This window comes from Capra hircus, chromosome 23 (genome assembly GCF_001704415.2).
Source record: "Capra hircus breed San Clemente chromosome 23, ASM170441v1, whole genome shotgun sequence".
Lineage (NCBI taxonomy): Eukaryota > Metazoa > Chordata > Mammalia > Artiodactyla > Bovidae > Capra > Capra hircus.
The window spans coordinates 14,386,478-14,409,821 of record NC_030830.1 but is presented as its reverse complement, the minus strand read 5'-3'; the positions used below and the strand labels follow the sequence as shown (position 1 = coordinate 14,409,821).

Genomic DNA, 23,344 nt, shown 5'->3' with positions numbered 1-23,344 from the left:
TTTGATTCTCTGCTGCATCAGGTTAGTAATTTATTACAAATATTAATACCAACATAAGGACAAATACTACTAAAAGTTATTGTGAATAGAGAGAGACATAGATTATATTAGGCAAGAAATCAAAGTATGGGAAGTCAGCAATGGTATTAAAATAAAGGGCGGTATTGCCTTGAGACAAAGTAAGGTTCTCAAAGTTTCTTGAAACACCAAGAACAAGTCAGATGTGAGAAATTAGCTTAATTTGTATACCAGAAACTCAACCTGAAGAAATTTATGTTCATAAAAACATTATGATGCTAAAAACCAAAATTTGGCCAGAGAATAGGGTAGGGGTGGGTATATAGACATTCACAATTCTCCATTGCTTAGTGCATCAGGCTCTCAAGGACCACCCTCACTGAAGTCTTTCTCTATTGCTCAACCTGCAGGTACCAGCATGGAGAAAGAGATAGCTCTACTCCACAGGCAGTGGAACCCTACTTTTATGGCCTCCTGGCTTTCCTTAAGAAGCATCCCATGCAGCAGATTTCCTCCATCCCATCCCATCCAGCTGACTCCCCATGGTCAACAGGAGTCCTTACCCTGGGGTCATTCCTCAATCCCCATGGCTCCAGCTCCCAGCTTCCGTGGACACCAGTGGACTTACAACCCTGTCCAAGGTATGAAAGGCTGCAGCATGGCATGTCTATGTGGTTCTCACTCCGTTCAGACTGTCACAGATTAGTTAGTTCACTCCCCAACTGTTTTAAATGCCTCCCCCGTCCCAGTGGATGGCCATGGACACAGGGATCTCTCCCCTGTGCTTCAGCTCCCTCACCCCCAGGTGCAGGCTGGTCCCACTTGCTCTCCTCCTTTCCCCTTCCTCCTTGTCCCTTCTTTCCTTTGTCCTACTGAGTTCTGTATGGATCCAGATATTCCTGGTCTTCTGTAAGAACTGCTGCGTCTTCAGACGTTCTTGATGCATCCGTGGAGAGAGGTGTACCCCACTTCCACCTACCTCTCCATCATCTTGTCCACCCCCATTTGTGCATGTATTAGAAACGAGTTTCCCTGTCTATTAAGTAACACTGCCATCACCACACATGTTTAACTTTTGCTTTTTGAGAACACAAGTTCCTCTCTCTTTAGTTCAGTTCAGTCGCTCCGTCATGTCCAACTCTTTGTGACCCCCTGGACTGCAGCACGCCAGGCTTCCCTGTCCATCACTGATTCCCAGAGCTTACTCAAACTCATGTCCATCAAGTCCAGTGATGCCATTCGATGATGTCTACTCTCTTAGACAATTTCAAATATACAACACAATCTTATTAGTAACAGTAACCATGCTATACATTAGATCCTTGGTTCAGTTGCTCAATCATGTCCAACTCTTCGTGACCCTGTGGACTGCAGCAAGACAGGCTTCCTGTCTATCACCAACTCCCAAAGCTTGCTCAAACTCATGATTAGATCTCATGATTAGATCATGAGGCTCAAACATTAGATCCTCAGAGCTTACTAATTTTTTATACATGAAAATGTGTAACCTCTAAAAATCCCTTATTTCCCCCACCCTCCAGGCTCTGGCAATCATTTTTCTACTCTGAGTTCCTTTTTTTTTTTTTTTCTTGAGATTTCTTATAATTGACATCATATGGTATTTGTCTTTCTCTGACTTAGTTCACTTAGCATAATGCCCTCCAGTTTCATCCATGTTGCCACAAATGGAAGGATTTCTTTCTTTTTCTGATGGCTAAATAATATTTACCTATATATGTCACATGGAGAGGGCAATAGCACCCCACTCCAGTACTCTTGCCTGGAAAATCCCATGGATGGAGGAGTCTGGAAGGCTGCAGTCCATGGGGTCGCTGAGGGTCGAACACGACTGAGCGACTTCACTTTCACTTTTCCCTTTCATGCACTGGAGAAGGAAATGGCAACCTACTCCAGTGTTCTTGCCTGGAGAATCCCAGGGACGGGGGAGCCTGGTGGGCTACCGTCTATGGGGTCACACAGAGTCGGACACGACTGAAGTGACTTAGCAGCATATATGTCACGTCACATTGTTTTAATCCAGTCACCTGTTGAAAGATACTCAGGTTCTGCCTACACCAAGGCTACTGTGAATAATGCTGCAGTGAACATGGGAATACAGATCTCTCTTTGAGACAATGATTTCATTTCCTTGAGTATATATCCAGAAGTGGGATAATGGGTCACATAACAGTTCTCTTTCAAATTTCTTGAGGAACCTCCACAGTACTTTTCCATGGACATGCATCCCTACCAACAGTGCATAAGCACTTCTTTTTCTCCACATCCTCAATAACAGCTATCATTTCATACATTTTTAGTACTAGCCATTCAAAAACATATGAGTTGATATCTCTTCTGCTTTTGTTCTGCATTTCCTTGATTATTAGTGATGCTGAGCCTCTTGTCATATACCTCTTGATCATCTTGATCATCTATGTCTTATTAGTAGAAAAATTTCTATACTTTAAAGATGTAGCATACGTTTTGTTAACTATATTCCAATATATAAAACTCAGTTGCCTACCTATATATCAACAACGAACTAACAGAAAATGGAATAAAGAGAACAATCCCATTTACTATTACTATCAAAAAAAGATAAAACACTTAGAAATAAACTTAAGCAACGTGTTGAAAGATTTATACAAAACCTTTAAGACATTGATAAGAGAAATTCTTAAAAAGATAAATATATGTAAAGTTAGGTTGTCTATTCAATGTGTTTCTTGTTTCTTGAAGTAGGATTTGTATTGCTATACTTTGCCGACTAAGGTCCGTCTAGTCAAGGCTATGGTTTTTTCCAGTGGTCATTAATGGATGTGAGAGTTGGACCGTGAAGAAGGCTGAGCACCAAAGAATTGATGCTTTTGAACTGTGGTGTTGGAGAAGACTCTTGACAGTCCCTTGGACTGCAAGGAGATCCAACCAGTCCATTCTGAAGGAGATCAGCCCTGGGATTTCTTTGGAAGGAATGATGCTGAAGCTGAAACTCCAGTACTTTGGCCACCTCATGGAAGAGCTGACTCATTGGAAAAGGCTCTGATGCTGGGAAGGATTGGGGGCAGGAGGAGAAGGGGATGACAGAGGATGAGATGGCTGGATGGCATCACGGACTCGATGGACGTGAGTCTGAGTGAACTCCGGGAGATGGTGATGGACAGGGAGGCCTGGCGTGCTGCAATTCATGGGGTCACAAAGAGTCGGACACGACTGAGCGACTGAACTGAACTGAACTGAAACTTCCCTCTTAGAACTGTTTCTGTTGCATCCTATAGGTTTAGATCATGTTTTCATTGTTCTTTGTTTCTAGGAATTTTTTTATTTCCCTTATTTCTTCAGTAACCTGCTCATTATTTAGAAATGTGTTGTTTAATCTCCATGTGTTTGTGTACTTTAAAGTTTTTTTTTTTCTCTAATTGATATCTAGTCTCACAGTGTTGTGGTCAGAGAAAATGCTTGATATAATTACAATTTTCTTAAATTTACTGAGGTTTGATTTGTGACCCAAGATGAGGAAAGCATTCCATGTGCACTTAAGAAGAAAGTATATTCTTCTGCATTTGGATGGAATGTGCTGAAGATATCAATTAGGTCCATTTGGTCTAATATTTCCCTTTAGGCTTATGTTTCCTTATTAATTTTCTGTTTTATTGATCTGTCCATTGGTATAGGTGCGGTGTTAACTTGTCCTACTATTATTGTGTTACTGTCAATTTCCTCTTTTATGTCAGTTAGTGTTTACCTTATGTATTGAGGTGTTCATGCTGGGTATGTAAATATTTACAATTGCTATGTCTTTTTCTTGGACTGATCCCTTGATCATTTGGTAGTTTCCTTCTTTATCTCTTATAATAGTTTTGATTTCAAGGCCTATTTTTTCTGATACAAGAATTGCCAATCCAACTTTCTTTTGATTTCCTTTTGCATGGAATATCTTTTTCCATCCTCTCACTTTCAGTCTGTATGTGTCTCTAGGACTGAAGTGGGTCTCTTGTAGACAGCATATATATGGGTTTCGTCTTTGTATCCATTCAGCCAGTCTGTGTCTTTGGTAAAAATGGAAGATAATAGCAAGTAAAACAACTGATAAAGGATTGCTTTCCAAAATATGCAAGTAGTTCATACAACTCAATCATTAAAAGCAAAGGCAAGAGCTGCAAAAATAAACTAGTGGGACCACATCAAACTCAAAACCTTCTGCATAGTAAAAGAAGCCATCAATAAAATGAAATGGCAACCTATAGAATGAAAAAAATATTTGCAAATCACATATTTTGCTGGGGTCCAGCCCCAGTGGATCCAGGGAATTCGAAGCGGGGATGGAGTCAGTGAGGGAAAACTTTTTTATTTAGAAATATAAAGAGAGACTAGGGAAGAATAGTGTAGTAGGATAATTAGTGAAGAAAAGATGCTGAATAACTTGGTTTACGTGGAAAACCAATAAAGTTCCAAGACAAGGAACTTGCATTATCTATGTAGGCCACCAGCGCCCGCTTGAATAGCAGAGGGTGCCCCGCCACGGGCTCCCTCTTGCCTTGGTCTTAGAAGCCAGGGCAAATAAGTAGACTCGGTGAGCCTCCACACTCCAGATGGGAATTCAGCCAGAAAAGGGAGAAAGGAACGACATGCGGGAGACAAGCATCAGTGCCAGATCCACAACTTTATTTTCAAAAGCAGCTTATATACCCCAAGTTGTACATAAAGAAATAATGGAATATGCAGAGTTATGCAGGGGCAGCAGTCCTGACCCTTATGGAGACCAGACTTTATTTTTGCATACCTTCCCGTATACAAAAGGTCTCAGGTGGTTTACATTATCTTCTGGCCAGGGGGCCTGTAAACATTTTTATGGCTCTTTTCCTAGATAAATGTCTATCAACCAGAAAATTCATTTTCCCCTGAAGTGTTTTTTCTTTAATCTGCATAACCCTCAAAGTACTAAATAAAGTTACATTCCTGTAGAACAAAGGTGCAGTGGGTTATAACAAAGAAAGTACTTAACTCAAAGATCTAATGTTGCTAATGCCAGGGCTACTACCTGTTTTTTCTATATACCAACTATATCTACAAATAAAAGATATGAAAACTTGGCAGCAAGTATTGGCTCAACAAATGAAACCCTTAATCAGTCCTATTCTAATGATTTTGATTCCTCGGAAGCCCCTACATTCCTAGGATGTTTTAAGCTTCCTGTGCCTCTCGCAGTGGGGAGGCCGCAAACAATCACATGTGCAGCTGTAAGAGTCTGGCAGGCAGGCTAGAAAGCCATCAGAGGGGTTTTTGGATTGAAACACTTATTATGCCCAGGAGACTTATTATCTAAAAGCTCTAAATTAACTTTTTCCAGAAAAAGGTGGTGGGGGGACAGCCCCCTGTTAATGTCAGAAGAGTACGTGGAAAGCATAACACAGTAAAGCAGGCAGACTCTGGTTTTGGGGCAGATGCACAAGCAGACCCAGCAAGGCTCCCTTATGGCCCAACTCGCCTTTGCCTGTCGGGCCCCTTAACCTCATGACCTTTGCCATGGGTGGGACTCCTCGTGCTGGCTCCCAGCAATATTTGGTAAGGGCTTCATATCCATGTACATATAAGAGACTCATACAACTCAGTAGGAATAAAAAAAGTAAATAACCCAAATTATTAAATGAGCAAAGTAAGAGTAAGTATTTTGAAAAATCTGAAGATGAGACTGCAGATGACAGACACTGTAAGGTTTTCCTTCCAGAACAAATGCCTGTGTCTTCCTGGCATTGCTTTCTTTATTTCCAATCACCTGTTTGGTGATTACAGTTCACAGTATACACCCTTCACTCAATAACAATCACCCTACACTGAGCTATATGTGCTAAGAATAGCCCTACTAACTATAAAAAACTAATAATTACATACTTAATCTTGAGGAATATAAAATACAGGGTGATTTGCAGAATCTTCCACTCCATTGTTTTCTACATTCTATGTCAAAATTGAAATATCTAGTAAGGAAAAATGAGTTAGGGGACCTCAACAACACATGGACAGAAACTCATTTAAAACTGGGAGCATTACTGGATTATAATTCAGGGGAATGTATTATTACTAATAGTACTGTAATTTTATTTCCTTTAATTCTCTGCTATACTAGGTTGATATTTATTTAAAATATTAATACCAACATAGAGACACACAGTACTCAAGTAACAGTAGATTGAGAAAGACAAAGCTTATGAGGCAGGAACGGAAATTATAGAAAGTTAGCAATGGTATCAAAACCAGGGGCAGTATTGCCTAGAAAGAAAGCAGAGTTCTCTAGTTTCTGCGACAACACAAACAAGCAAGATGTGAGCCAACCAACTTAAGCTGTATATCAGAAACCTCACCAGAAGGAAAATGAAGTTCATAAAAATATGACAATGCTAAAAGCCAAAATCCAGACAGTAGAATAGGGTAGTGTATATGTAGATACTGAAAATCACGAACAGAGGTAGACATGGAAGGAAATAAAATAATGAGCAAAGACTAATAGAGTTTTGCCAAGAAAATGCACTAGTCATAGCAAACACCCTCTTCCAAAAACACAAGAGAAGACTCTACACATGGACATCACCAGGTGGTCAACACCAAAATCAGATTGATTATATTCTTTGCAGCCAAAGATGGAGAAGCTCTATACAGTCAACAAAAACAAGACCAGGAGCTGACTGTGGCTCAGATCATGAACTCCTTATTGCCAAGTTCAGACTCAAATTGAAGAAAGTAGGGAAAACTGCTAGACCATTCAGGTATGACCTAAATCAAATCCCTTATGATTATACAGTGGAAGTGAGAAATAGATTTAAGAGCCTAGATCTGAGAGATAAAGTGCCTGATGAACTATGGAATGAGGTTCGTGACACTGTACAGGAGACAGAGATCAAGACCATCCCCATGGGAAAGAAATGCAAAAAAGCAAAATGGCTGTCTGGGGAGGCCTTACAAATAACTGTGAAAAGAAGAGAGGCGAAAAGCAAAGGAGAAAAGGAAAGATATAAGCATCTGAATGCAGAGTTCCAGAGAATAGCAAGAAGAGATAAGAAAGCCTTCCTCAGTGATCAATGCAAAGAAATAGAGGAAAACACCAGAATGGAAAAGACTAGAGATCTCTTCAAGAAAATTAGAGATACCAAGGGAACATTTCATGCAAAGATGGGCTCGATAAAGGACAGAAATGGTATGGACCTAACAGAAGCAGAAGATATTAAGAACAGGTAGCAAGAATACACAGAAGAACTGTACAAAAAAGATCTTCACGACCCAGATAATCATGATGGTCTGATCACTAATCTAGAGCCAGACATCCTGGAATGTGAAGTCAAGTAGGCCTTAGAAAGCATCACTACGAACAAAGCTAGTAGAGGTGATGGAATTCCAGTAGAGCTGTTTCAAATCCTGAAAGATGATGCTGTGAAAGTGCTGCCCTCAATATGCCAGCAAATTTGGAAAACTCAGCAGTGGCCACAGGACTGGAAAAGGTCAGTTTTCATTCCAATCCCAAAGAAAGGCAATGCCAAAGAATGCTCAAACTACCGTACAATTGCACTCATCTCTCACACTAGTAAAGTAATACTCAAGATTCTCCAAGCCAGGCTTCAGCAATACGTAAACCGTGAACTTCCTGATGTTCAAGCTGGATTTAGAAAAGGCAGAGGAACCAGAGATCAAATTGCCAACATCCACTGGATCATGGAAAAAGCCAGAGAGTTCCAGAAAAACATCTATATCTGCTTTATTGATTATGCCAAAGCCTTTGACTGTGTGAATCACAATAAACTGTGGAAAATTCTGAAAGAGATGGGAATACCAGACCACCTGACCTGAGTCTTGAGACATCTGTATGCAGGTCAGGAAGCAACAGTTAGAACTGGACATGGAACAACAGACTGGTTCCAAATAGGAAAAGGAGTACGTCAAGGCTATATATTGTCACCCTGCTTATTTAACTTATATGCAGAGTACATCATGAGGAATGCTGGACTGGAAGAAACACAATATCAATAACCTCAGATATGCAGATGACACCACCCTTATGGCAGAAAGTGAAGAGGAACTCAAAAGCCTCTTGATGAAAGTGAAAGAGGAGAGTTCAACATTCAGAAAACAAGATCATGGCATCCGGTCCCATCACTTCATGGGAAATAGATGGGGAAACAGTGGAAACAGTGGCTGACTTGATTTTTGAGGGCTCCAAAATCACTGCAGATGGTGATTGCAGCCATGAAATTATAAGACGCTTACTCCTTGGAAGGAAAGTTATGACCAACCTAGATAGCATATTCAAAAGCAGAGATATTACTTTGCCGACTAAGGTCTGTCTAGTCAAGGCTATGGTTTTTCCTGTGGTCATGTATGGACGTGGGAGTTGAACTGTGAAGAAAGCAGAGCACCGAAGAATTGATGCTTTTGAACTGTGGTGTTGGAGAAGACTCTTGAGAGTCCCTTGGACTGCAAGGAGATCCAACCAGTCCATTCTGAAGGAGATCAGCCCTGGGATTTCTTTGGAGGGAATGATGCTGAAGCTCCAGTGCTTTGGCCATCTCATGCGAAGAGTTGACTCATTGGAAAAGACTCTGATGCTGGGAGGGATTGGGGGCAGGAGGAGAAGGGGACGACAGAGGATGAGATGGCTGGATGGCATCACGGACTCAAAGGACGTGGGTCTGAGTGAACTCTGGGAGATGGTGATGGACAGGGAGGCCTGGCGTGCTGTGATTGGGGTCGCAAAGAGTCGGACACGACTGAGCGACTCAGTTGAACTGAATGAGCATCAGAAAAATCAAAGCACAAAAGGGTCTAAAAAATAAATCGTAAAGGGACTTGGTCATCTGATAAAAAGAATAAGAGAGTCAAATTAGAAAACCAAAATATAAAGACTTGTGCACGTGATAGACCCAGAGAATGCTCAGCAGAGAAAATTTCGGCCTTAGTGACCAGCGAACAGAAGCCTCCAGGATCAGGAACAAAAACCCTGGGCAGGACTCACGACTGTGCACTTCTGGGAACAGCCTCAGTTTCAAAGTTTGGGCACTATACCACCTAAAAGTGAACACAGACAAGGATTATAGCTTGCTATGACACTGAATCAAGACCATAGTGTTTGTTAGTTTATTTTTCTCAATAAATTATAAAGTTAATGAATCACTAATCAATGATAATTGACACCATCAGTTTCCAGTCAGATCCTCTTTAGTCATATGTTGGGTATCTGAACCTGTTATATGATCCCCAATAATATTTTTAATAATTAAATTTATTGATGTTTAATTGAAGGGGACTTGCTTTAAATACTGCACTGCTTTCAGCCAAACATCAACATGAATCAGCCATAGGTGTACCAATGTCCCCTGCTCTTGAACCACATTCCCACCTTCCTTCCTACCCTCCTTCCCATCCCACCCCTTGAAGCTGTTACAGAAATATATGGAAGGCTTCACAAATTTGTGTGTCATCCTTGGGCAGGGGCCATGCTAACCTTCTCTGTATTATTGCAATTTTTTAATATACGTGCTACCAAAGCGAACACAGAAATAACATTTCAATAGGAAAAAAATCATATAGTTAGTCATCTACCAATAAATAATATATTGCATTAGGAATTATGGTATTCTGCTATATTTACTGCCTCTTATAAAATCTAATTTTGATAAGGCCCAAAGTTCCATGTCGGAATTAAGCATATATTTATGCATAATACATGTATACACAGAAATATATGCACACAAATATGTCTATGTTATACAAGCTATTACTCTCCTTGTCTGTTGCAATAAGCTATTTAGTTGATGAGACAGTCCTAAATTTCTCCAACTTATTTGTCTTCTTTTTGAGAAACACTTCTTTTATTTTCATCACCTAATTTTCTTTTTTTTTTCTTTTTTTAATTTATTTTTTATTTTACTTTACAATACTGCATTGGTTTTGCCATACATTGATATGAATCTACCATGGGTGTACATGAGCTCCCAAACCTGAACTGCCCCCACCTCCCCATATCATCTCTCTGGGTCATACCAGTACACCAGCCCCAAGCATCCTGTGTCCTGTATCAAACCTAGACTGGCGATAATGTTTCTTACATGATAGTATACATGTTTCAATGCCATTCTCCCAAATCATCCCACCCTCTCCCTCTCCCTCAAGAGTCCAAAAATCTGCTCTATACATCTGTGTCTCTTTTGCTGTCTCGCATACAGGGTCATCATTACCATCTTTCTAAATTCCATATATATGTGTTAGTATACTGTATTGGTGTTTTTCTTTCTGGCTTATTTCACTCTGTATAATCGGCTCCAGTTTCATCCACCTCATTAGAACGGATTCAAATATATTCCTTTTAATGGCTGAGTAATACTCCATTGTGTATATGTACCACAGCTTTCTTATCCATTCATCTGCTGATGGACATCTAGGTTGTTTCCATGTCCTGGCTATTATAAACAGTGCTGCGATGAACATTGGGGTACACGTGTCTCTTTCAATTCTGGTTTCCTCAGTGTGTATGCCCAGCAGTGGGATTGCTGGGTCATAAGGCAGTTCAATTTCCAGTTTTTTAAGGAACTGCCACACTGTTCTCCACAGTGGCTGTACTAGTTTGCATTCCCACCAACAGTGTAAGAGGGTTCCCTTTTCTCCACACCCTCTCCAGCATTTATTGCTTGTAGACTTTTGGATCACAACCATTCTGACTGGTGTGAAATGGTATCTCATTGTGGTCTTGATTTGCATTTCTCTGATAATGAGTCATCACCTAATTTTAAATAACCATTTTATTCTTAGATACCATGCCCCTCTGAAATAAGAGCAGAGAAAATCTAGTAAATGCTGATATCTTATCCTTAATTAAATTACCACTCTTCTAGTAAATTAGAAGAAGAATCATGTTCAGATCTCATTCAGGAGGGTAAAATCTCTATTTTATCAGTTCTCTTGTCCAAATTAAATTCTTGCCTACTTCATTCTTAAATTCTGCTTTCTTAAAAAGGACGGACAGGAAAAGTAATATTAAAACCATGCTTGCAAGAGTCTATGATTTTATGCTTCTGTTGGCCAAAGGTAGGGCCAGGAATAATTTCTGAAATATTACAATACATCACAGAAGCATGAAGGTCTAGTTCTACTGTCAAAGAGAAGATGCTTGGAGATGGTTCAAAACCTAAGCCCCATGGGTTGTCAGGATGTACTCCCAACCAGACAAATAAATTTTGTGTAAAAAAAGTCAAAGTCAGAAAATGGCAGGGCTTGTTTGTAGAACCAATGACACTGTCTTGGTTGCTGACCAGGTAATATTCTTATATTACCATCTGGAGATTTATTTGCTATTTTCCCAAAGAAACAAAGTTAACGAGAAGATTAAAGATGCATAAAAGTAGAAGAGCTGCCAAGGTGCCTAGAAGAAAGGCTAGCCAGGAGAACCAGGCCCCCACCATGATAATTGTCAGAGACTGTAACAGTGAGTGTTTTATAGACAGAGCAGAACAAGTGGATAAAACCAATGTTCTAGGGTCGCTTTGTTTTGCAGTCAAAGACAAAATATTTTTCTCTTTAAGCAGAGTCATCACAGTTCCTGATGTGGTCCTGGTTACACACATGCAGACCGACGGCCACAGGCATGTGTGATGTGACATCAGGAAGTGAACAGATGAGTGTATTGGTGCCCAGTCACCTGCATCTGCTAATAATGGGACCTGGGGAAAATCACTTGCCCTCTCCAAGTCACTGCATCTTCATTAACATAACTTGATGATCATAGTGAAGATAAGGCTGTCTCACAGGGTTACTGTGAAACACAAATTTTAAAATTTTTAAAGCTTTTGGGAAAGTATCAAAGACATGCATGGGGTTACTAAGGTGAGTGAGCAGATCCAAGATACAGTATCCTTTTTCTCTTAGTATTCTCTTTGTACTCAATAGTAGCGATCAGTCAGTCGTGTGTTTACTCTTACCCCAGCGTGATGGTAAACCACACAGATCAACTGGACTTTTCTTGTCATTTCAGTGTCTAAAATGCAAGCATTAGTCTATGTAGAGTGAAAAAATTACAAACTCCTAGAGGGCCTTGCTGCTCAGAGTCTGCAGAGTCCCAACATTAAATGGTCTTAAAAGAATGGCCTAAACACTCTGGCTCAGAATTAAGTTCCAAATGTTTGCAGAACACAGAAGCACTTCTGGGAGCAATACAAAAATGCAGGTAGTAACCTACTTCTCCAACTATCTATCTGTGCAAATATCATCATCCGTCTAAATTTACACAGAAGGCACTGCTTCTTCCCCACCCGAGCTACTACAGCACCAATTTCTGCTCAGAGCAACAGGGAAACAGAAGGCTTCCCTCCACAGGATGGATTTGATAACCGCAAGTGACTAGATAATCTCAGAATGGCTTATGTTTTTATTTAAGCAGGGTCCCGCCTGCTCCTGCTGCTGGTCATGTCAAATCTGCTCTTGTGCCAAGGCAACTTCTGCACATTCCTCTGTCCTCATGGTGATGACCTCTGCTTGAACTCCCTTAAAGACCTGTTTAACCGTGCCACCAACCTGTCCCAGGACATCTATAACCTCTCCTCGAAAATGTTCAAGGAGTTTGTAAGTACTGTGGTGGTGGTGGTTTAGTTGCTAAGTTGTGTCCGACTTTTGTGACCCCATGGACTGTAGCCTGCCAGACTCCCAGAAGGAAGCTTTGCGTAAGTGACTGAATTATACTGTCCTTTAAACAAGAAGGCTGCATCAGCCAAACTTCAAATAACATACTCTCTAGGTCAAAGAAGCCATCAAGCTCATAAGATGTGGAAATTGAAGAAAGGATCAGTTTTGTGAAATCTCAAAGACTCCTAAGAAGTGCAATAACTTTTTCTATTTCCTTTCATTCATTTTCTTTTTTAAATTTCCAAAATAAATGATTTTGTATTCATCAGCTAGGAATGCCATAAAATAATACAATAGACTCAGTGGAATAAACAACAGAAATTAAGATTTGCAGGGAATAATTTAGAACTACAATAGAAGGGGGGTTACAACTATAAACAATTATTCTCTTCCTGATGATGGTATTGGAAAGTTATATGTTAATTCTTTTAGGTCAATCAAGGAGCACACAATAGAGCAGACAACTAATTTTAAAAAAAGGTGCTAAAGGTTTCTATTAAATTCATGTAGTTCTTTTTCAGTTCAGTTCAGTTCAGTCACTCAGTCATGTCTGACTCTTTGTGACCCCATAAACTGCAGCACGCCAGGCCTCCCTGTCCATCACCAACTCCTGGAGTTTACTCAAACTCATATCCATTGAGTTGGTGATGCCATCCAACCATCTCATCCTCTGTCGTTCCCTTCTCCTCCTGCCCTCAATCTTTCCCAGCATCAGGGTCTTTTCAAATGAGTCAGCTCTTCATATCAGGTGGCCAAAGTATTGGAGTTTCAGCTTCAACATCAGTCCTTCCAATGAACACCCAGGACTGATCTCCTTTAGGATGGACTGGTTGGATCTCCTTGCAGTCCAAGGGACTCTCAAGAGTCTTCTCCAATACCACAGTTCAAAAGCATCAATTCTTTGGCACTCAGCTTTCTTTACAGTCCAACTCTCACATCCATACATGACCACTGGAAAAACCATAGCCTTGACTAGATGGACCTTTGCTGGTAATGTCATGTCTCTGCTTTTTAATATGCTGTCTAGGTTGGTCATAACTTTCCTTCCAAGGAGTAAGCGTCTTTTAATTTCATGGCTGCTTTATGCACTAGTTTTTGTTTCATCCTCCATTTTTGACTGTCCATGTTTTTTCCAACTCTTCCAAGTAATCTTTTTAAATGTTCATAACTTCCGCTAAAGATTAGTTTTTCTCTATCAATGTGTTAGCTAGATTTTTCTACTCTTATTCTCAGTCGATGCTTAGTGTTTCCCACAACTTTACACTATCTTTTTCTGACGTACCATTTTGTCACCATAAACAACATTGTATTCTGCACGTGGGATAAACACCAAGTTTTTTGTTGTGTGGATTCAGAGATAAGTCAGAGTTATAATTGTATAACTCCTTATAAGGGAATATATTGGCTTCAACCCACAGTAAACAAGAGATTAAATGGTTAAATATAGGTGTGTGCATGTGTTCTAAGTCACTTCAGTTGTGTCCGACTCTTTGCAACCCTACTGACTATAGCCCAACAGGTTATTCTGTCCATAGACAGGCAAGAATCCTGGAGTATGCTGCTATACCATCTTGCAGGGGATTCTCCTCACCTAGGGATCAAAGCTGAGTCTTCTTCTATCTCTTACGTTGGCAGGAATGTTCTTTACCACTATCATCACCTGAGAAGCACCAAATATTGGTACATATGTACTATGAACTGAAGTTGCTCGTTGTGACCCCATGGACTGTAGCCTACCAGGCTACATTCATGGGATTTTCCAGGCAAGAATACTGGAGTGGGTTGCCATTTCCTTCTCCAGAGGATCTTCTGACCCAGGGATTGAACCCAGGTCTGCCGCATTGCAGGCAGACACTTTACCATCTGAGCCACCAAGGAAGTGAAGTCGCTCAGTCATGTCCGACTCTTTATGACCCCATGGACTGTAGCCTACCAGGCTACATTCATGGGATTTTCCAGGCAAGAATACTGGAGTGGGTTGCCATTTCCTTCTCCAGAGGATCTTCCCGACCCAGGGCTTGAACCCAGGTCTGCCGCATTGCAGGCCACCAGGGAAGCCCTACATATGTACTATAATTGGGTCAAATACTAAATTAAAAAAAAAAGATAATAAAACAGAGGCTGAACTTAGAAAAGTTAGATGTAAAATCATTTTTTATAGAGACAATGTAGAGAAAAAGTAGGAAAAGAAAGACTTTCAAATTTTGTGACCCCACCCATTAAAAAAAATTACACATCTATCAAACATGTTAATGTTCTGGTAATGGGTTCATCTAGTGAATGCCCAACAACCCTAACTAATTACCTGATCACTTTCAGGATGAACAGTATGCCCAGGGCAGATAGTACTATATCAATACCACCAACAGCTGCCACACCACTTCCCTCCATGCTCCTGAAGAAAAAGAACAAGTCCAACACATGCACGTGAGTCTTTTACCCCTGGGTTTTTCACCGGATCAAATGAGACACTATACAGATGTTACCAAGAATCAGATTATTAGAGGCAATGGTAATTGTACATGCACAGAAAGGTGGAAGAACCATCAGCAATTGAAGAGAAATTATATTATGCAATTAATGAAGCATGAGTGAAATCAAGGGATGACTAAACATTTGTAGTAGCAAAATAAATAACAGATCTATAAATTGTCCATGCAGACAACTTTAGTTCAACCAATGCATTAGACACAGGATTGCAGCTATTATACTGTATCAAAACATGAAATGAATGAACTTCCATGGGTAAAATATAAGATTGCAAAATTCATGAATATGTAAGAAACACACCCTAGTTTTGCGTACTCCCTGTTACTAGTGACTGCTATGTGGGAATCCTATACTGCACCACCAGAGCCCCTGCATCTGCCTCTCAAGGCTCTCCTCATTCTGCTTCTACTTCTCTGACACCTTCATTCGTCATTCTCAATGACTCCTCTGTCACCTTTTATTCTTAATTTGTAAGTCTCCCCACAATGGCCTATAAAACACTGTTTTGCTTCTCATGTCCGCAACGATTGCCTCTGTTCTGAGGACAACACAGTTTACATATCAAGCCTCAATCATTTATGGCAGCTCCAAACTTTCATCGTTATAATCTCTCCTTTCTGATTTCCTGCATTATCCTTCCTCATAACATTATTTAAAATATTTTCACATGCATCTCCCCTTAGAATACTATCTTCTCTCTCTACAACTTTCTTAACGATACCAGCATTCTTTTCCTCTGTTAACCTCATTAACAATGAGGATGATCAAGTAAAGGAAAAAGGTCAAAGACAAAGAGGAGGAGGGATTTGTCAATAAGCTTAAATTTAAAGTTTATTGAGAGTTACTACATGGCTTCACATTTTACTCAGCACTTTATGTGCATTACTATATTTAATCTATTCAGTTTTCTGTTCTTTACCAGCAAAACAGTTCATGGCTGTAAAGAAATCAAGCATATTAAGTAGAGATCTTCAGCCCTCAGGATTTTCATGCTCAATTCTGCTAGCAGTAGTGAACTAGGGGGGAAACCCTCCACTGTGAATCCCACTGATGCTGTTACTAAAGACAACGCTGTGCCATTTTCTGCCCGGAGACATGTCAACAAAACGGACTCTTCTGAGTCAGCAGGGGGCTGGTGTTGGGATCAGCTGAGGAGAGAAGCCTGTTTAGGAATGTCATGTCTTCTTCCTTGTCTCTTTGTTGTAATATCATAAAATAAATGACCAATCAAAAATCAATATGAAGACTCATCTGATTCATTAATACAAATGAATCACTGGGTGACAGTGATGTGGGCACAGATGGAATCCCTCTTTCCTGGGTCAGGCACTGTAGGCACGTACTGACTTGCCGTAGATACTTAGATTCTCTCATGCAAATATACAAACGTAAAAGAACTCACTGAGTGGTGGTAGAATTTCAGAGAAAAAAGAAAATTCTTCATGTTATAAATTAGAACACATCAGAATCAGTTCCTAAAATAACCTAGATTTTTAATAATTCAGCAAAGTGTGAACTAATAGGTTACATTTTATACTTCTGTAACTTTTACTACCTTCAAAAATCTCTGCATACACATAGGAATAACCAAGAGTTCTTTAGGTCAACTGCTCTGAGCAAAGATCACATGTTACCAAAACCACTGAATTATGATTATTTTAATGAGACTGTTTTTTACGGTTGCTTAGAATGAAGTTCTTAGCAAGTGGATACTCATGTTACTGTACTCCTGGAATGAACCTCTGTACCATCTAGTCACGAACCTGCAGAGTATGAAAGAAGTTTCAGATGCTATCCTATCAAGCCCCAGAGAGAATGTGAAAAAAGTGAAAGAACTTCAAGCACTCATAGAGAGGGTGTTCAGCCAGGTGAGCATGCTGCAAAGGGCTTTCTTGCTTTGCTCATGAATGAAAGAGGTGACCTCTGCAATGCGGAAGGAGTTTTGAAATATCTCATTTTGTAAGAAAAAGATTCATGACTTCTATATTCTAGACTGCTACTACATAAAGCAGGAACCTAGCCATTCATAGTGATAGATTCTACTGTTAAGGAATCCGAATTTCACTGCAGTTTTTGACATGGGCAGCCTTCCCTGCATTGCACACAATTTCACCAAAAGTTTGCCTCTTCCTGGGCACAGGTGGTTGAAATGTTTTCAAGAGTAAGAGAACTAGAGAACAGAATTTCCAAGATCAGCATTTTCTTCAAAGTGACCCAGGACATCTGCTATTGAAGTTCCACTTGTCTTATTTCTCTGTTCTCCTCAGATCAAAAGACGAGAGTGGGAAGGAAGAAGAGAGAAAGTTAAAACTAAACTTGAGCTATGTTTCTACATTTTAGATCCCTAATAGGCTTCTTATAGGCTGGCTCCAAAATCCATATCTAGAGAGTTTTATATTCGTGTGTCTTCCCCAAATCTTAATTTGATAATCAGAAGGAACAAAGATAAGCAAATACTAATAAAACACATAAGAGGTCATTATGTTTTGGGTATTCAGGTTATTCTTACAGTCAAGAGGAAGATGGCCTAAGCTAACACTGTCTGGTGAGGACTCTCATCCCTGCTGTCAAGCAATGAAGACAGGCGTCATTCTGCATTTTTTAACCTGTTCCACTGCCTGCGCAGGGATTCAGGAAAAATTGACATTTACACCAAACTCCTGACATGCCGACTCCTCCATGACAAGTGCTAAATCCACATCCATCCCATCCAGCTCTGAGATGGTTGTAATGATCTATACCATAGCAAGTTTCTTTGACCTTTATAGCTTTTTAATGCATGCTCTGTGAAATGGGTTTCCTCTTAAAAAAATAAACACAGACTCTCTAGAGATGTCAAAATCTAAGAAGGCAATTTGTCAACATTTCTTATCTTCATTTAATAGAAAATCAAAAGAAAATCCACTCCTACAATTGAGAGAATGAAGCTCCTATTAAAATTAGTCACAAATAGCAGAAGCTGGCATTACAAAGAAGACCATTAAGAGATTACTTAAGAATCACAGCCAGTTATTCTGGTTAAGTTATTAGAATCAAAGAATTAGACAATTGTTCATCATTCTGGTCATGCCACCAAAAAGACGGAATTCTCAAGATTCTTTATGAAAGCCAGCCACGAACCGTCAGCCAACTATCACAGTGTTACACCAGACAAGATAAGTTCTTCGCACCTTTGTATAAAGCATGAGGTTTACTGAACTGTCTAAAGATTGTTAGGCTGCTGTCTTGGTCCTTCTGGGTTGCTATAACAAAACATCACAGACTTAAAAACAATGGAAATGTATTTCCACAGCGTGGTCATGCAGGGCCCTTTCTGGTCACACACGACTTACTGTATCCTCACACGAAGGGAGGGCTTGGGAGCTCTGTGTGTCTCTCATATATAAAAGCACTCATCTCATTGAAGAGGCTCCATCCTTGTAACTCCATCACCTCACAAAGGCCCCACCTAGGGTTACCATAACCATGGGAATCAGGGTTTCATCATATGAAATTTCTGGGGGACACAAAGGCTGAGACCACAGCAGATACAAAGGTGAACTGGCTCATCCTCCCCAGGGGCTGTCGTCGCCCACTCTCCACTGCATCCTCATCTCCTGCATCACCTTGCAGCCATTCCACGCATTCCATCACTCTGGGTTTCCCAAGTCCCGGTCAGTCAAGTGTCAGCTCCACCTCATATTCAGCCTATTCAGTGTTTCCCTCTCCCCTGCTGAGGCCCAGGGGACCGACCAGGAAATGCGTATGTGTCCATTTCTGCAAGGTTCCTTCTCTCTCCCTCTCTGGATCGTCATTCCTGGGGCCATGTTGGAACAAGGTAGATGGTAACGAGATGGGAAAGTTCTGACATCACTGACTTACATGGTGCTGTAGTAGCCCTTTGGTGGTCAAGAGGGACTGACCTGGGATTCCCCCTGACTGACAAATGTCCCTCTTATGGGGCACCCTTGTGATTTTCCCGGACATTCACAGGTTGGAGATATCGGACTTCATATGTTCTTTTTTAATGAGGGGAAATGTTCTGGTACCCACAGCTCCCCACCTGCAGTAGTCACCACAGCCTCTCTGTTTCCCCCGCTCTGTAAGAACCTTCTGGAGAATTAATTAGCCTGAAGTCAGCTACCCACTAGCTGACCTGCAGGAAACCCATGTATCATAAACACTCCAAACAACCGAATGGTAGAAATACTAGTGTGCATCTGACCCCTTTCCTGAGGTCTCTGGACAATTCTCTGTCTGGTCACATAGACATAGAGTAGATCAGAAAGTTGGATCCATAAACATACATTTATCTGAGGAGTGAGATACCATTCTTTCCTCCATGTATAGTAACTATCTTTGTAAATAATTATTTGGCTTTACAAACATCCCCTATAGGTCCCTGAATTACAAAACCCTCCAAACATACTAAGTCTCTATAGAGACTAAAACGACGTGACTAAATCAGGGTTGCTCACCTTATTCAACTGCCTCCAGACAAACTGTGATGAGGGCCCATCTCTTGGCTAGCTCTCCTGAGAAGTCCATAGTGTTGCTGGGCTGGTTTTGCAGTATCTTTATGGCTTTAGCAGGAATTTCTAGTAAACAAGACAATGGGAAATAAAAAGGTAGAAGGGAAAGGGGAATGAAGAGGAAGGAAAGAGAAAGACAGGACGGAAAAGCAGAAGAGGGAAAATGAATAAAAGATTTGGGTTTTGAAGAGTTAAATGCTATTAATACTAGAAGAGTGTATTTGGTAAAGACCCATATATAGATATTGGAGTAGGAAATGGCAACCCACTCCAGTACTCTTGCCTGGAGAATCCTAGGGACAGAGGAGCCTGGTTGGCTACCATCTATGGGGTCACACAGAGTTGGACATAACTGAAGTGACTTAGCAGCAGCAGCACCAGTATATATATATATGATTTAACTTTTATACCCCAAGAGTAAATATCATCTCAAATTCTCCTTTTACCTCCACTTTCTCTTTTCTCCTCTTTTTCTGAAACTTTCCTTTGTATTAGGAGTATTCTTTTGTTGCTACTGATTGAGTTGACATAGTTCTAGGGATGAACAAAATCTGTTACCTCTTCAGCACAGAATCTAGGGAAATTTCCTACCGTCATAAATACACACCCTTCACACATATACAGGAACACTGTCCAGCAAAACCAATCTCTTCCCTCAAAGCCAGGGTTATCTTTGCCTGAGTCCTGCTCCTGCCACTAGCTGTGATGACCCAAACCTTTCAGAATGTGAGAGAATACTCTGCCTCAAAAAAAAATCCATTAATCTCTCCTTTTGCTCCTGCATGCATGCAAAATGCCATCTTTCTTGCAGAAGATCACGGGAAAGACCTGTATGCACTTTCCAAATCATTTATTGCTGGAAATATCTAATTTCACTGTGTGACCCTCTGAAGTTTCTTTCCTTCAATGTCTAGGTATCTCCAGCAAAGAAGATCGTATTTATTAGAGGAGAAATTTGGCAATAAAGGGGAACAAAGCAATTGTAGGAGACATACACTCACCAATAGCCCACACGTCTTCATGTATTTGTCTCTTATAAAGCTTATTCCAAGTATAAATTTAAGACTCTGGATCAACAACACAGGTGGTGATATTGAAAGGTGTCTCCCTGCTTGACCATGACATATAAACAGAATACTAGAGATTTCAGACAATACGGAGCAGAGTCATAGGTGTTCTGTAGAGACACCAAGGAGTAGCTGAAAAGAGGATATTGGGGGTGGATCTAACAATCATTCCCCTGCTATACAGAGTGCATTGATTTTTCCCTCTTTTACAGATTTAAAGTAAGATTGCACTTGAAGAAACGGTCCTGCTATAGCAAGAACAGTAGCAGTGGTTATTGAACGGAAAGAAAAAATGAAAAACCCTAAAGTTCAGTGACCAATTAGATTAGTAAATCACGTGTCATGGAGACAACAAGGACTTAACTGAGCTTTTAAAAAAATCTCTATTTTCCAGAAGATGGCTCTCAAGTTGTGCAGAAAGAAAGAATAACATAAACACAAAAATTACTATATTATATGGCAGACCACAGGACTGGAAAAGGTCAGTTTTCATTCCAATCCCAAAGAAAGGCAGTGCCAAAGAATGCTCAAACTACCACAAAATTGCACTCATCTCACACGCTAGCAAAGTAATGCTCAAAATTCTCCACGCCAGGCTTCAACAGTACATGAAGCAAGAACTTCCAGATGCTCCAACTGGATTTAGAAAGGGCAGAGAAACCCAGAGATCGAATTGCCAACATCCACTGGATCATGGAAAAAGCAAGAAAATTCCAGAAAAACATCACTTCTGCTTCACTGACTCTGCTAAAGCCTTTGATTGTGCGGACAACAACAAACTGTGGGAAATTCTTAAAGAGATGGGAATACCAGACCACCTTATCTGCCTCCTGAGAAATCTTATACAGGTCAAGAAGCAACAGTTAGAACCAAACAAAGGACTGTTTCCAAATTGGGAAAGGAGCATGTCAAGGTTTTGTACTGTCACCTTGCTTATTTAACTTCTATGCAGAGTACATCATACTAAATGCTGGGCTGGATGAAGCACAAGCTGGAATCAAGATTGCCGGGAGAAATATCAATAACCTCAGATATGCAGATGACACCACCCTTATGGCAGAAAGTGAAGAGGAACTAAAGAGCCTCTTGATGAATGTGAAAGAACAGAGTGAAAAAGCTAGCTTAATACTCAACATTCAAAAAATGAAGACCATGACATCTGTTCCCGTCACTTCATGGCAAATAGATGGAAACAGTGGCAGACTTTATTTGGGGGGTGGGGGGTGGGCTTCAAAAACACTGCAGGTGGTGACTGTAGCCATGAAATTAAAAGTCACTTGCTCCTTGGAAGAAAAAGTATGCATATTAAAAAGCAGAGACATTACTTTGCCAGCAAAGGTCTGTCTAATCAAAGCTATGGTTTTTCTAGTAGTCATGTATGGATGTGAGAGTTGGACCATAAAGAAAGCTGAGTACTGAAGAACTGATGCTTTTGAACTTCGGTGTTGGAGGAGACTCTCGAGAGTCCCTTGGACAGCAAGGAAATCAAACCAGTCAATCCTAAAGGAAATCAGTCCTGAATATTCATTGGAAGGACTGCTGCTGAAGCTGAAACTCCAATACTTTGGCCACCTGATGTGAAGAACTGACTCACTGGAAAAGACCCTGATGCTGGGAAAGATTGAAGACAGGAGGAGAAGGGGATGACAGAAGATGGGATGGCTGGATGGCATCACCAACTTGATGGATATGAGTTTGAGCAAGCTCCAGGAGTTGGTGATGGACAGGGAAGCCTGGCATGCTGCAGTCCATGTGGTCACAAAGAGTCAGACACGACTGAGCGACTGAACTCAACTGATGGCAGAGCAAAGTAAGGATAAGAAGTGATGTCAAACAAGGTGTTCCAATGGATTGAAGCCCAGCTAGGAGCCATTTTGATGTGAGAACAAGGAGTTTTTGGAGTAACACCACTGTAATAACTGTATGATGGAGTTTTGAGAGACTGATGGGATATTAATATGCAAAAATAGGAAGAGTACCTGTCAATTCATTTAGGATCATCTTATGATGTACATATCTACTACATCAGGGAGCAAAGGAGCTGAGATATTAATATATATAGCACATGTGAAGAGTTGACTCATTGGAGAAGACTTTGATGCTGGGAGGGACTGGGGGCAGGAGGAGAGGGGGATGACCAAGGATGAGATGGCTGGATGGCATCATTGACTCGATGGACGTGACTCTAAGTGAACTCCAGGAGTTGGTGATGGACAGGGAGGCCTGGCGTGCTGCGATTCATGGGGTCGCAAAGAGTTGGACACGACTGAGCAACTGAACTGAACTGAACTGATAAGGTATCAGTGATAATCAAGTCTGACAAAAACACAAGAAACATTCATTTTTTTAACACACATACATCTCTCATTATTATGCTGCCATGATGTGCTACATACATTATTGTAGGGTTACACTGGAGAAAATCCCATAAGGATTGTTTATGCATTAGGGAGGATCATTTATGCCAAATTGGAGAGTCTGTGATTATTTTGCAAGGCAACAGGAAACCAGGACATTTTAGTGCAAGAGAGCAGTATGTCCAGAATTGACAAAAAGAAACATTAACCGGTACTGACAGGTTGTGGGTGTTGAGACTCATAG

General features: G+C 40.6%; 1 pseudogene; it reads left to right on the top strand.

Moving 5' to 3' along the window:
* On the top strand, positions 605 to 17,858 carry LOC102168402 (annotated as a pseudogene).